This window comes from Phoenix dactylifera, chromosome 1, assembly GCF_051530095.1.
Source record: "Phoenix dactylifera cultivar Ajwa chromosome 1, Ajwa_hap1_PhDact_Kaust_v1.1, whole genome shotgun sequence".
Taxonomy (NCBI): domain Eukaryota; kingdom Viridiplantae; phylum Streptophyta; class Magnoliopsida; order Arecales; family Arecaceae; genus Phoenix; species Phoenix dactylifera.
In genome coordinates this window covers 20,978,041-20,990,534 of record NC_143190.1, presented here as the reverse complement: position 1 = coordinate 20,990,534, position 12,494 = coordinate 20,978,041, and positions in this window count along the sequence as shown.

The window sequence follows — 12,494 nt, the reverse complement described above, 5'->3', positions numbered from 1 at the left end:
AGGACTTCAAATTCAAATTAGAGTCCTAATTGGATTAGGACTAAAATTGAACAAATCTTAATCGGATTAGGATTCCTTAAGTCCTAAATTAATTATTAATCTAATGAATCAACATGACTCCTAATTGGATTAGGATTGAAGAGTTCAATTGAGTCATGGTTCATTCAAGTTCTAATTGGATTAGGACTAGCATAGATTTCACCGATTGATTCATGATTTGGTCAATCCTAATTAGATTAGGACTAAACCATGAGAAGGGCACCTAATCCTCCTTGAAAGAGGATTGGGTCAACCAAGTAAGAGGGGCATAAGCCCCTCTCATCTTGATTAGGTGCGGCATGAAGAGAAGGGGCCGGCGCCCCCTCTTGGAAAGTAGTCAAGGGCTCCTAACTTGTAGGAGCCCTTCATGCTTATAAAAGAGGGACTAGGGCCGGCGCCCTAGATGCAACCTTCCTCCTCTTCAAGCCGTGGCCACCCCTCTCCTCTCCTCTTGTTTCAGCCGCAAGCAAAGGGAAAAGCCAAGAGGTGCCTTGGCGGCATCCTCTTCCTCCCTTCCTTCATCCAACGCAAGGAAGAAAAGAAGGCTGCGTGGGGATTCTTCTTCTTCCTCTTCTTCATCCTTCTTCTTCCTCCTCTCAAGCACAATCAAGGGTTGAAAGAAAGAGAGGAGATCAGCCATCAAAAGTTATCTCTACAAGGGAGCTAGCACCCCGGTGAGATAGAAAGCTTGGATCGGTTCCTGCTTCGTGTGGATACCCGTAGAGGCCGGACACTTGAACGGCTTCAAGCGAACCTTCATCCAAAACCGCGATCATCAGTTTGCGGTGATCATCTACCCGCACAAGGTGAAGATCTGATCTTCCTAAAGGTTTTAAAAGTTTTAATTCTTATCTAACTACGAACGGTTCATGAAACAACGTTCATGCGATGAACGTCGATCCCGCACATGCCTCTTCCGCTGCCATCTGATTTTTTTTGAAATATCAGCGGCATGGGCGGGTTCCCAACAATGCCTTCAATGAATTAATGGACGAGTATAAGACAATAAACCTTAAAAACAAAGAATTGAAACTAACTAACCAAACTCACCTCCGTAAGTATGATACATTAGTTAAGGATAAAGATGTTATTATTAAAGAAAATTCAGAACTTAAGACAAGCAACCAAATCTTAATTCAAAAGACTAATACCTTAATTAAAGATAACGAAAGGCTTACCAAAGAAATGTTAGAACTTAAAAACAATAAACAAATCTTAAAAGAGAGTCTCACAAAAGACCTAAATGGACTAAAAACAGAAAAACAAAAATTGACATAAGAACTTGAAAAGTACAAGCCTTTTGTAGAAAAATTTACATATAGCTCAGAAAAATTAGAAATGATACTTAATAGTCAACGAGCTGTGTTCAATAGAGCTGGTTTAGGGTATGAACCTAAAAATAAGCAAAAACTTCTTAGTAATTTCTTTGTTAAAGCAGGAAAAAGTAAATCTAAGAAAATAACATATTTTTGCTGTGGAACATTAGGACATAAAGCAAATGTGTGTGATTATAGAAAAGGAAAAACTAAGAGAAAAATTAAAAGAGTTTGGGTTCCAAAAGGAACCAACATTACTAACCATGAAGAACCTAAGAAAACTTGGGTACCTAAAATTGTATGATTTGCTTGTGTAGGAGTGTCTTGCAGCCAAGGTCGACAAAAATTGTTGGTACTTGGATAGTGGCTGCTCAAGACACATGACGGGTGACAAAGACCAATTCTTCACCCTTGAGCCTAAGAAGGGAGGTGCTGTAACTTTTGGAGACAATAACCAAGGTCACATCATTGGTATAGGTAAAGTACAAATCACCCCTTCAACCTTTATTGATAATGTTCGATATGTTGATGGTCTTAAGCATAATCTACTTAGCATTAGTCAATTGTGTGATAGAGGTTTTGATGTTTTGTTCAAACCATCCCTATGCATCATAACCAACTCAAATGACAATAGTTTAGTTTTTAAAGGAATAAGACGTGGAAATGTGTATGTAGTAGACCTTGAGGATCTAGCCAAACATAACCCATGTTTAGTTGTTAATGAAACTAAGGATAATGATGCTAGTTGGTTATGGCACCGTAAGTTAGGTCATGCAAGCATGGACACAATATCAAAACTAGTTAAAAGAGATTCCGTGATAGGTTTGCCAAAACTGAAGTTTGAAAAGAATAAAATATGTGAAGCTTGTCAATATGGCAAACAATCAAGGAACTCCTTTAAATCCATAAATTGTGTCTTTACCTCTAGACCTCTAGAACTACTACACATGGATCTATTCGGACCAACTAGAACCACAAGTCTAGGCGGAAATAAATATGGTCTAGTTATTGTAGATGATTTTTCTAGATATACTTGGGTCATGTTCTTAGCTCATAAAGATCAAGCATTTTCAGTTTTTAAGAAATTTCATAAGGAAGTAACAAATGCTAGAGATACTTCAGTCATAGCTATTAGAAGTGACCATGGAACCGAATTTGAAAATCATTTATTTGATGAGTTTTGTAGTAAAAAGGGAATAACTCATAATTTTTCTGCACCTAGGACACCACAACAAAATGGAGTTGTAGAAAGGAAAAATAGAACTCTAGAGGAAATGGCTAGAACCATGTTATGTGAAAGTAACCTCCCTAAGTACTTTTGGGGAGAAGCCATTAATACCTCATGTCATATATTAAATAGAGTTTTATTGAGACCCATTATAAAGAAAACACCTTATAAACTTTGGAAAAACAGAAAACCAAAAGTAAACTATTTTCATGTCTTTGGATGTAGGTGTTTTATTAATAATAATAGAAAAGATAATCTAGATAAATTTGACTCTAAATCTGATGAGGGTATATTTTTGGGGTATTCTACAACTAGTAAAGCCTATAGAGTTTTTAATAAAAGAACCCTAGTTATAGAAGAATCTATACATGTTGTTTTTGATGATTCTAGTGATATCGCTTCTAGCAAGAGAGTTGATCTTGATGATGATGCTGAAATACTTGAAGAAAAGATTGATGAGATGTCGTTACAAGAAGATGAACAAAAATTAATTGGAAATGCATCATCAAGCCAAGAGACTATTGTGGATCATGGGATGACTAAGGCTTGGAGGTATGCTCATGGGCATCCTAAGGAATTAATTTTGGATGATCCATCTCAACCTGTTAGGACTAGAGCAACTCTTAGGAATTTAAATAATCATCTAGCTTTTGTCTCACAGTTTGAACCCAAACACATAGAAGAAGCTGAAAAAGATGTAAATTGGATAAATACAATGCAAGAAGAATTAAACCAATTTACTAGAAACAAGGTATGGAATCTAGTTGAACGACCCTCTGAATATTCAATTATAGGTACCAAATGGATATATAAAAATAAACTTGATGAAAATGGAATTGTAATAAGGAATAAGGCTGGACTAGTAGCAAAGGGCTATAATCAAGAAGAAGGTATGGATTTTGATGAAACCTTTGCTCCTGTAGCTAGACTTGAGGCAATTAGATTATTACTAGCATTTGCATGCTCTAAGAATTTCAAATTATTTCAAATGGATATAAAAAGTGCATTCTTGAATGGGTATATTAATGAGGAGGTGTATGTAGAACAACCTCCTGATTTTGAAAATCATCAACACCCCAATCATGTATATAAATTGAACAAAGCACTTTATGGTTTGAAACAAGCACCTAGAGCATGGTATGAAAGACTTAGCAAGTTTCTACTAGATCATGAGTTCTCTAGGGGAAATGTAGATACAACACTGTTTTTAAAGAAGAAAAACAAAGAAATGTTAGTAGTGCAAATTTATGTTGATGATACTATTTTCGGTGCTACTAACAATCGCCTCTGCGAAGAATTTGCTGACTTGATGCAGAGTGAGTTTGAAATGAGCATGATGGGAGAGCTGAACTATTTCCTCAGGCTTCAAATCAAACAATCTGAAGAAGGGATCTTCATCAATCAAGCTAAATACATCAAGAAGATGCTTAAGAAGTTTGATATGGAGGGAAACAAGTCAATCGGCACACCCATGAGCTCATCATGCAAATTAGACCAAGATGAATCAGCTAAATCTGTAGATCAAAAGATGTATAGAGGTATGATAGGATCTTTATTGTATCTCACTGCAAGTAGACCTGATATCATGTTTAGTGTATGCATGTGTGCTAGATATCAGTCTAATCCTAAGGAATCTCATCTAATTGCAGTCAAGAGAATCTTTAAATACCTAATAGGAACAAAAAATATAGGTTTATGGTATTCTAAAGAATCTAGCCTGAACTTAATAGGATACACAGATTCAGACTTTGCTGGTTGTAAACTTGATAGAAAAAGCACCAGCGGGTCGTGTCAATTCTTAGAAGAAAATTTAATCTCATGGTTTAGCAAGAAACAAAACTCGGTTGCATTATCTACTGCTGAAGCTGAATATGTTGCAGCCGGGAGTTGTTGTGCTCAAATCATGTGGATCAAACAACAATTGGAAGATTATGGAATTAAACAAGATAAAATTCCAATTAATTGTGATAACACAAGTGCTATTAACTTAACTAAAAATCCAATTCAGCACTCAAGAACCAAACACATTGAAATAAGACATCACTTCATAAGAGATCATGTATTGAATGGTGATGTTACACTTCAATTTATTTGCACAAATGATCAACTAGCAGACATCTTCACAAAACCCTTGAGTGAAGAGAGGTTTAGTGTGCTTAGGAGAGGATTAGGAGTGATTGATCCATCCTAGTGATGTTCTCTTCTAATTCATTGATTTCGATGATTAGCTTGTGTTAAATATAGAGTTTCTCATCTATGATCATCAAATCAGATCATAACTTAGTGATTGTCCCTTGTTTGGCACGAAAATAACATGATTTTAAGGTACGTACCAGAGTTGGAGTCGACTCGGATAAGTTTCAGAGTCGGCTCATGACGGGGAGTCGACTCGCACATAGACGGGAGTCGACTCGAGGACGATGGCAACATAAGGGGAGTCGACTCGCGCATATTTTGGAGTCGACTCGAGGTCGAGTCGACTCGTGACTTACTGGAGTCGACTCGCGGTCGGGATCCAAGGTTTTAACCCTAATCCAAGCGTTTAATCAACACTTCTATTCACCGCCTCCACTGTTCACAAACCCTAGAGCCGTCTCCGACATCGTCTCCGACCTCCGTTAGGGTTTTTCCGTCGACCTTCTTCCGTCCATTAGGTTTATTCCCCATCCCTAGGTCAAGAATGCCCCGTAAGATGGTTGTCCCAAGCCGGAAGAGGCCCCAACCCGCGAGCGGCGCCGAGCGACGGTCCAAGGCTCGGAATGATCCTGTGAGGCCACAACCTTCGGTTCGTTCCCCGCCGAGGCCGGTTTCCTCGCGACCATGCGCCGGAAAAGCGGTCTCCACCGGGAGATATGTCAACTTCGACTATCTCTCCCGGGAAGGCTTCACTATAGGAGATAGGTTGAGGGCCCAAGGACTAGAGTTCTTTTGCTCACTAGATCTCCCCACTTACCCAGGGCTAGTCAGGGAGTTCTATGGGACTGTGTCTAGGGGCAATGGTGGAATACAGGAAACCGTAGCGGGTGTCCCTCTATTCATTTCTGAGGATTTTATAGCACAAATCCTACATCTTCCCCAAGTAGGGGTATTTCCTACTTACCCGGACGATAGGACTGAGGCCCTTACGGCCATATTAGGGAGTCCACCCCAGTCCCCACTAGATGAGGTGTCCGCTGGTTCACTTTCTGTTAAGATGCGGCTCCTCCTGAGTATTATATCCAGGACCCTATTTCCTAAAACCGGCCGTTTTGACTTTGTGTCCGAGAGGGACCTAGCTCTCATGTATTACATTCTCCAAGACACCCCTATTAACTTTCCCAAGATGATCTACAAATATCTATGGGAGCCACTAGACAAACCTAGGCTCACCCTTCCATATGGGATGCTATACACTTTGATTTTTAGGGAGTCTGAGATCCCCATTCCTGAGGAGGAACCCTCTCGCGCACTGCGATACACAGATCGCATGGGTGAGGGAACCCTTCACAGGATGGGATTTCATAAGGTAGAGGGAGCCTGGGTCAGGAAACCATCCTCCTCCATACCTACTGCTAGACACTCCCCCAGTCCTGATCCTGATTCTGACTTTCCCACCTATCCCTCCACCTCAGCACCATCCACCTCAGCCGGACCCTCCTCTTCAGCTCCACCCACTTGTTAGATGTATGCCCTAGAAGCCAATTTGGCTGACACATTGTTGATTCTAGGGACATAATTTTGTACTTGACTATTTATTATTGAATAAATAAAAGGCATCTTTTCATTCATATTGTTTATGTGTCTATGAATCGTCCAAAGAATTAATAAGATGATGATACATATTCTCAAGAGTTGAGAATTTGAGCCATGTATCATTGGTGATTAATTTCTAAATGCTCCTGATCAATGGATCATCACGAGGACGGTGATCGATCCGATCAGTGCACAGATCACTCTCCTTCTGGATGGACGAGGCTGGAGTCCACAGTGTAGGGACACTGAAGTGATAGTGCAGGTGCTTGTTAGAGAACAAGGGTACTGAGCGTGACCAAGACAAGAAGTCACTTGGATGTCTATCCACTCGTCAGTGACTTGCTTGATGTTGCAGTAGTGTGACTGATCCTTTGACCTGCGGTGCTTCGGCTACTCACAGTGAGGTTATTGTAGTTTGACTGCACAAATACATGGTCTCTAGCCATATGGGTCCATGCAATGTAGATTGGCTGCAGTAGGTTCACTGTAGGAGTAGGGTATGCACCTATAAGGAATCTATCGACCTTGATAGAAGAGGAGTGATCCTATGTGATTTATTAGACTGAGTTCTAAGACCTTGGCCAGGGCAATAATATAAAGTGGAAAAAGAGTTTTCCACTATCGAACTCGAGTCGAATAAATCTTGACATATGACAGACGATGGGGTTTGACGAGTTGTCCATGACCTCCGTCCTGTAGGGATCCACGATAGTAGGACTGTATCACACGTTAACTGCACCTAGAGGTTCATCATTCCATTCTGCTGGGTGGCCACTACATGCTGCTAGGTGTCACTGGTGGATGGTGGGACGCATAGGGATTATCTTGATGATCGATAAACCCTAATGAGTTGAGTTGGAATCGTTCCAACCCATTGAAAGGAGTTTTCAATGATATTGAGATAGAGATCACAATATATCTCACTACCAGTCAGAATAGAACCTATGGGGTCACACACACTAGAAGTATTGACCGATCCGATGGTTGAAATCGTGATTAGGAATCACAAGAAATCAATTTGATTGATAAGAAGTTGAAGAAGAAAAGGGAATTAATTAATTGGACTTGAAACAAGAATCCTACTTCGGGTAGGATACCTAGAGTTCTAATTGGATTAGGACTGGGAATCCTAGTTGGAGTAGGACTGGGATTCCTACTTGGAATAGGATTCCTCAATCCTAATGAGATTAGGAGTTTTGAATCAAAATTGGATTCCTACTTGGAGTAGGATTCCTAGAAATCCTAATTGGATTAGGACTACGGATTCAAATAGAGTCCTAATTGGATTAGGACTAAAATTAAACAAATCCTAATTGGATTAGGATTCCTTAAGTCTAAATTAATTAATAATCTAATGAATCAACATGACTCCTAATTGGATTAGGATTGAAGAGTTCAATTGAGTCATGGTTCATTCAAGTCCTAATTGGATTAGGACTAGCGTAGATTGAACCCAATATGGTCAATCCTAATTAGATTAGGACTTAACCATAAGAGAGGCACCCAATCCTCTTTGGAAGAGGATTAGGGCATCACAAGAAGGAGGGATCACGCCCCTCCTCCTCTCCTTGTGTGCGGCATGAAGAGAGGGGCCGGCGCCCCCCTTCCCTCTTAGGCAATATGTCTAGGTGTTGACCCCCTAATGGATTTTGATGAATACAAAACACAAGAATAAAATTCCATTATATCTTAACAATTCAATTGAGAAATTCATGTGTTTTACTTAGAATATTGTTAAGAAATGTCTAGGCAAGTTCTCATAATTTTTGAATTTATTGAAGAATATTTTGAGCTAAAGAAAAAGTTCAGGGACAGCCGAGACGTCTCCTGATAGTTTCAGAGACGTCTCTGGCACAAACAGGAAGAACTGGCACACTTGGAGACGTCCCCGACACCTGCCGAGTCGTCCCCACGTTAGCGGAGTCGACTCTCTCAGTAGCGGAGTCGACTCTCTCAGTGGCGGCAGAAAGACGTTTTTCAAGGGATATGCGCGAGACGTCCCCGCTGTACGCGGAGTCGTCCCCGCAAGCAAAAAGGAGACTTCCCGAGTCGTCCCCAAGATGGCGGAGACGGCTCTCTCAGGGTTTTCCAGAGAATGGTTTCTGCGGTGATAAGGAAGCGGAGTCGACCCTGAGATAGCGGAGACGTCCCCATGCATAAAGTGCAGACAAGCCGAGACGTCCCCTGAAAGAGCGGAGTCGACTCTCTCAGGGAATTCCAGAGGACATATTTTTCAAAGATAAAGAAGCGGAGTCGTCCCCAAACAAGCGGAGTCGTCCCCACTCAAAAAGTGCAGACAAGCCGAGACGTCCCCGTAAAGTGCCGAGTCGACCCCAGATAAAGTAAAAAGTAAAAATCCTGTAGGCGAGACGTCTCTCGCTGTAGCAGAGACGTCCCCGGAGCGCCTGGGACGCGACTGACAGCTTTTCAGGTTTGGTTTGAATTTCAAATCCTTCTCTTTTTGTTTCTAACGGCTATATTTGCTTTTTGGGCTATAAAAGGGACCTCTTAAGTGGTTCTCAACAACTCTTCACCAACCCAAAAGCAAAATCATTCAAGAGAGAAAAGTTCAAGAGAGTGAGAGCATTAAAGTGTAGAAATCAAGTGCATTCAAGGTTCTCTTGTGATTTCAAGCTCAACCGCTCTCGTGCGCTCGGGATTCAAAGCTCACACTCGATCCTACGCACTCCACATCGGAAGAATCAACATCTCCCACGCTTCCAACGGCAAAAAGATTCTTCCGGATTAAATTGTTCATAATTGATATATTTGCTTTTTAGAGCTTTTATTCTCTTTTGTAAACTCTTTGATTGTAGTGCTTGTTCAAGTCAAGGGACTTGGAACAAGGGAAAGGCGTCCCAAGCCTAAGAGAAATTGGGGGTTTAGGGTTTGTTGTGAGCCCGGTGTAAAACAACGAGTTGGGTAGTAAACTCGCAAAACTACCGTACTGTAATCTTGGATTATAGTGGAAATACCCAAAGGCGCTTTGGGGAGTGGATGTAGGAGCGGTGGAAGCTCCGAACCACTATAAAACCGTGTGTTTGTGATTGTCTCTTCTCATCCCACTATCATTACCTTATTTCATATATTTGTGTGTTTTAATTTTAATTAGCCGAAGAGTTTTAAAACACCCAATTCACCCCCCTCTTGGGTGACCATCTCTGGGCAACAAGTGGTATCAGAGCAGGTGCTCTGTGTATTTCTTGAAAGACCTAACCGTCTTAGCCAAAGATCTAGATGGGAACACCCTTTAACAATGTTCCTGCCGAGGGGCAAGCAACCAATAGACCTCCACTCTTCAATGGGACAAATTATACCTATTGGAAGACTAGAATGAAAATCTTCATTCAAGCACAAGACTATGCCTTGTGGAGGGTTATAGTCAAGGGACCACAAGAACCATCACATGTGGTTAATGGCATTCGAGTTCCCAAACCTGAGGAGGATTGGGATGAGAATGATGATAGGATGGCTCAACTCAATTCTAGAGCCATGAACTCACTATTTTGTTCTTTAGATGTAAATGAGTTCAATAGAGTCTCTACATGTAGTTCCGCCAAGGAAATGTGGGATAGGCTTGAAGTTACCCATGAGGGTACAAATCAAGTCAAAGAGTCCAAAGTGAACATTCTAGTTCACAAATATGAATTGTTTAAGATGGAACCTAATGAAACCATCACATGCATGTTTACTCGCTTTACCGATATAATTAATGGTCTAAAGAGTTTGGGTAAATCTTATACTAACCCGGAACTTGTGAGTAAAATTCTCAGATCTTTGCCGAAAGCATGGGAAGCAAAGGTCACGGCGATCGTAGAAGCCAAAGACCTCAACACTTTGGGATTAGAACAACTACTGGGCTCATTGATGACGCATGAGCTCACAATGAAGCAACATGAAGAAGAGTTGCCGAAGAAAAGGACAATCGCACTCAAAGCTACTTCAAGTGTGTGTGAAGAAGAGAGTAGTGAGAGTGAAGAAGAAAGCCAAGATGAGGACTTGGGCTTGATAGTAAGAAAATTTAAGAAATTCATGAGAAGAAAGAAACCTTTCCCAAGAAAGAAATTTGGAGGGAGAAATGATTGGGAAAAAGAAAAGGAAAAAGAAAGAGACCCAATCATATGCTATGATTGCAAGAGACCGGGACACGTTCGTTCCAAATGCCCTCAACAAAAGAAGTATTTTGGAAAGGAGAAGAAGAAGGCATTAAAGGCAACATGGGATGATAGTGACACATCATCCTCCGAGGAAGAAAAGGAAGAGACCGCCAATTTGTGCTTCATGGCGTTTGAAGACGATGAGGTATGTCAAAACCCAACTATAAATTTTACTTTAGAAGAATTATATGAGGCTTTTCAAGAACTTATGGGTGATTGTGGTATGTTAGAAGCAAAGAATAAAGAATTAAAAGCCTCTAATCAAAAACTAAAGGAAGATATTGAAAATCTATTAAATAAAAAGGAGAGCATTAAAAATATTAACACTATTGACCTAGAAATCAAAAACTCAAAACTTAACATTGAAAATGAAAAGGCAAATACACTAATTAAGGAATTAAATCTACAAGTAAAATCCCTATTCGATAATAATACCTCACTTGCACAAAATGTTGAATCTCTTAAAAAAGATAAGGAAGAACTAGTTAAAGAAAATTTGAATCTCAAGAATGAGGTACATAAGTACAAACCAATTGTTGAAAAATTCACACAAAGCTCTGAAAAATTAAATCTCATTCTTTCAAATCAAAGAGCTGTTTTCAATAAAGCCGGATTAGGATATAAAACTAATAAACAACAAAAGTATCTAAAGAATTTCTTTGTAAAAGCAAAAGATGTAAAAACTGAAAAACCTACATGCTTTCATTGTGGAAAGAATGGACATAAAGCCTACTCTTGTATTCAAAGAAAAATCCAAACTAACAAGAGTACATTTGTGAAAGCCAAAAACATAACTAAAGTATGGGTGCCTAAGGGAACCAACCACACTAACCACGAAGGACCCAAGAAAACTTGGGTACCTAAGAGCTTCACATGATCATTTTGCAGGTATGCCTTGCAGCCGGAAATAAAAAGAGAATGTGGTATCTTGATAGCGGTTGCTCAAGGCATATGACCGGTGACAAGAGTCTCCTCGTCACCTTGGAATCAAAAGAAGGAGGATTAGTCACATTTGGAGACAATGCTAAAGGACGAATTATTGGTGTTGGTAAAATCTCCATATCACCCTCCTCATTTATTGATAATGTATTGTTAGTTAATGGACTAAAACATAATTTATTAAGTATAAGTCAATTTTGTGACAAGGGCTTTAAAGTGTCATTTGAATCGTCACTATGCATAATTAGTAGTCCAATTGATAATGAGATCATACTCACAGGACATAGGCATGGAAATGTTTACATGGTAGATCTTGATGATCTCACCATGAAGGATGGCCAATGTCTTGTAGCCATGAATCCCAAAGTCAATGAGACTAGTTGGTTATGGCATCGTAGGTTAGGGCATGCTAGCATGGATTTAATCTCTAAATTAATTACAAAGGATCTAGTCAAAGGGCTACCAAAAATAGACTTTGAAAAGAATAAAATTTGTGCTGCATGTCAATTAGGGAAACAAACAAGAAGTTCCTTTAAGTCTAAGAACATAGTTTCAACATCAAAACCCTTAGAACTAATTCACATGGATTTGTTTGGACCCACTAGAACTGCTAGTCTAGGGGGTAAGAAATTTGGTCTTGTAATTGTTGATGATTTTTCACGTTTTACATGGGTTTCATTTCTTGCACATAAAGATGAGTCCTTTCCCGCTTTTATTAAGTTTCATAATAGAGTTTCGAATGAACTCAATCTTAAACTAAAAGCAATTAGGAGTGATCATGGTACCGAGTTTGAAAATTAGTATTTTGAAAAATTTTGTGAAGAAAATGGTATCAATCACAACTTCTCGGCACCTAGGACACCTCAACAAAACGGGGTGGTAGAAAGGAAGAATCGCACACTAGCAGATATGGCTCGTACCATGTTGTGCGAATCGGATCTACCAAAGTATTTTTGGGCTGAAGCAATAAATACCTCATGTTATATTTTAAATCGTGCTTTAGTTAGATCCATCTTAAAGAAAACACCTTATGAGTTGATAAAAAGTAAGAAACCAAATATAAGTTATTTTCATGTTTTCGGT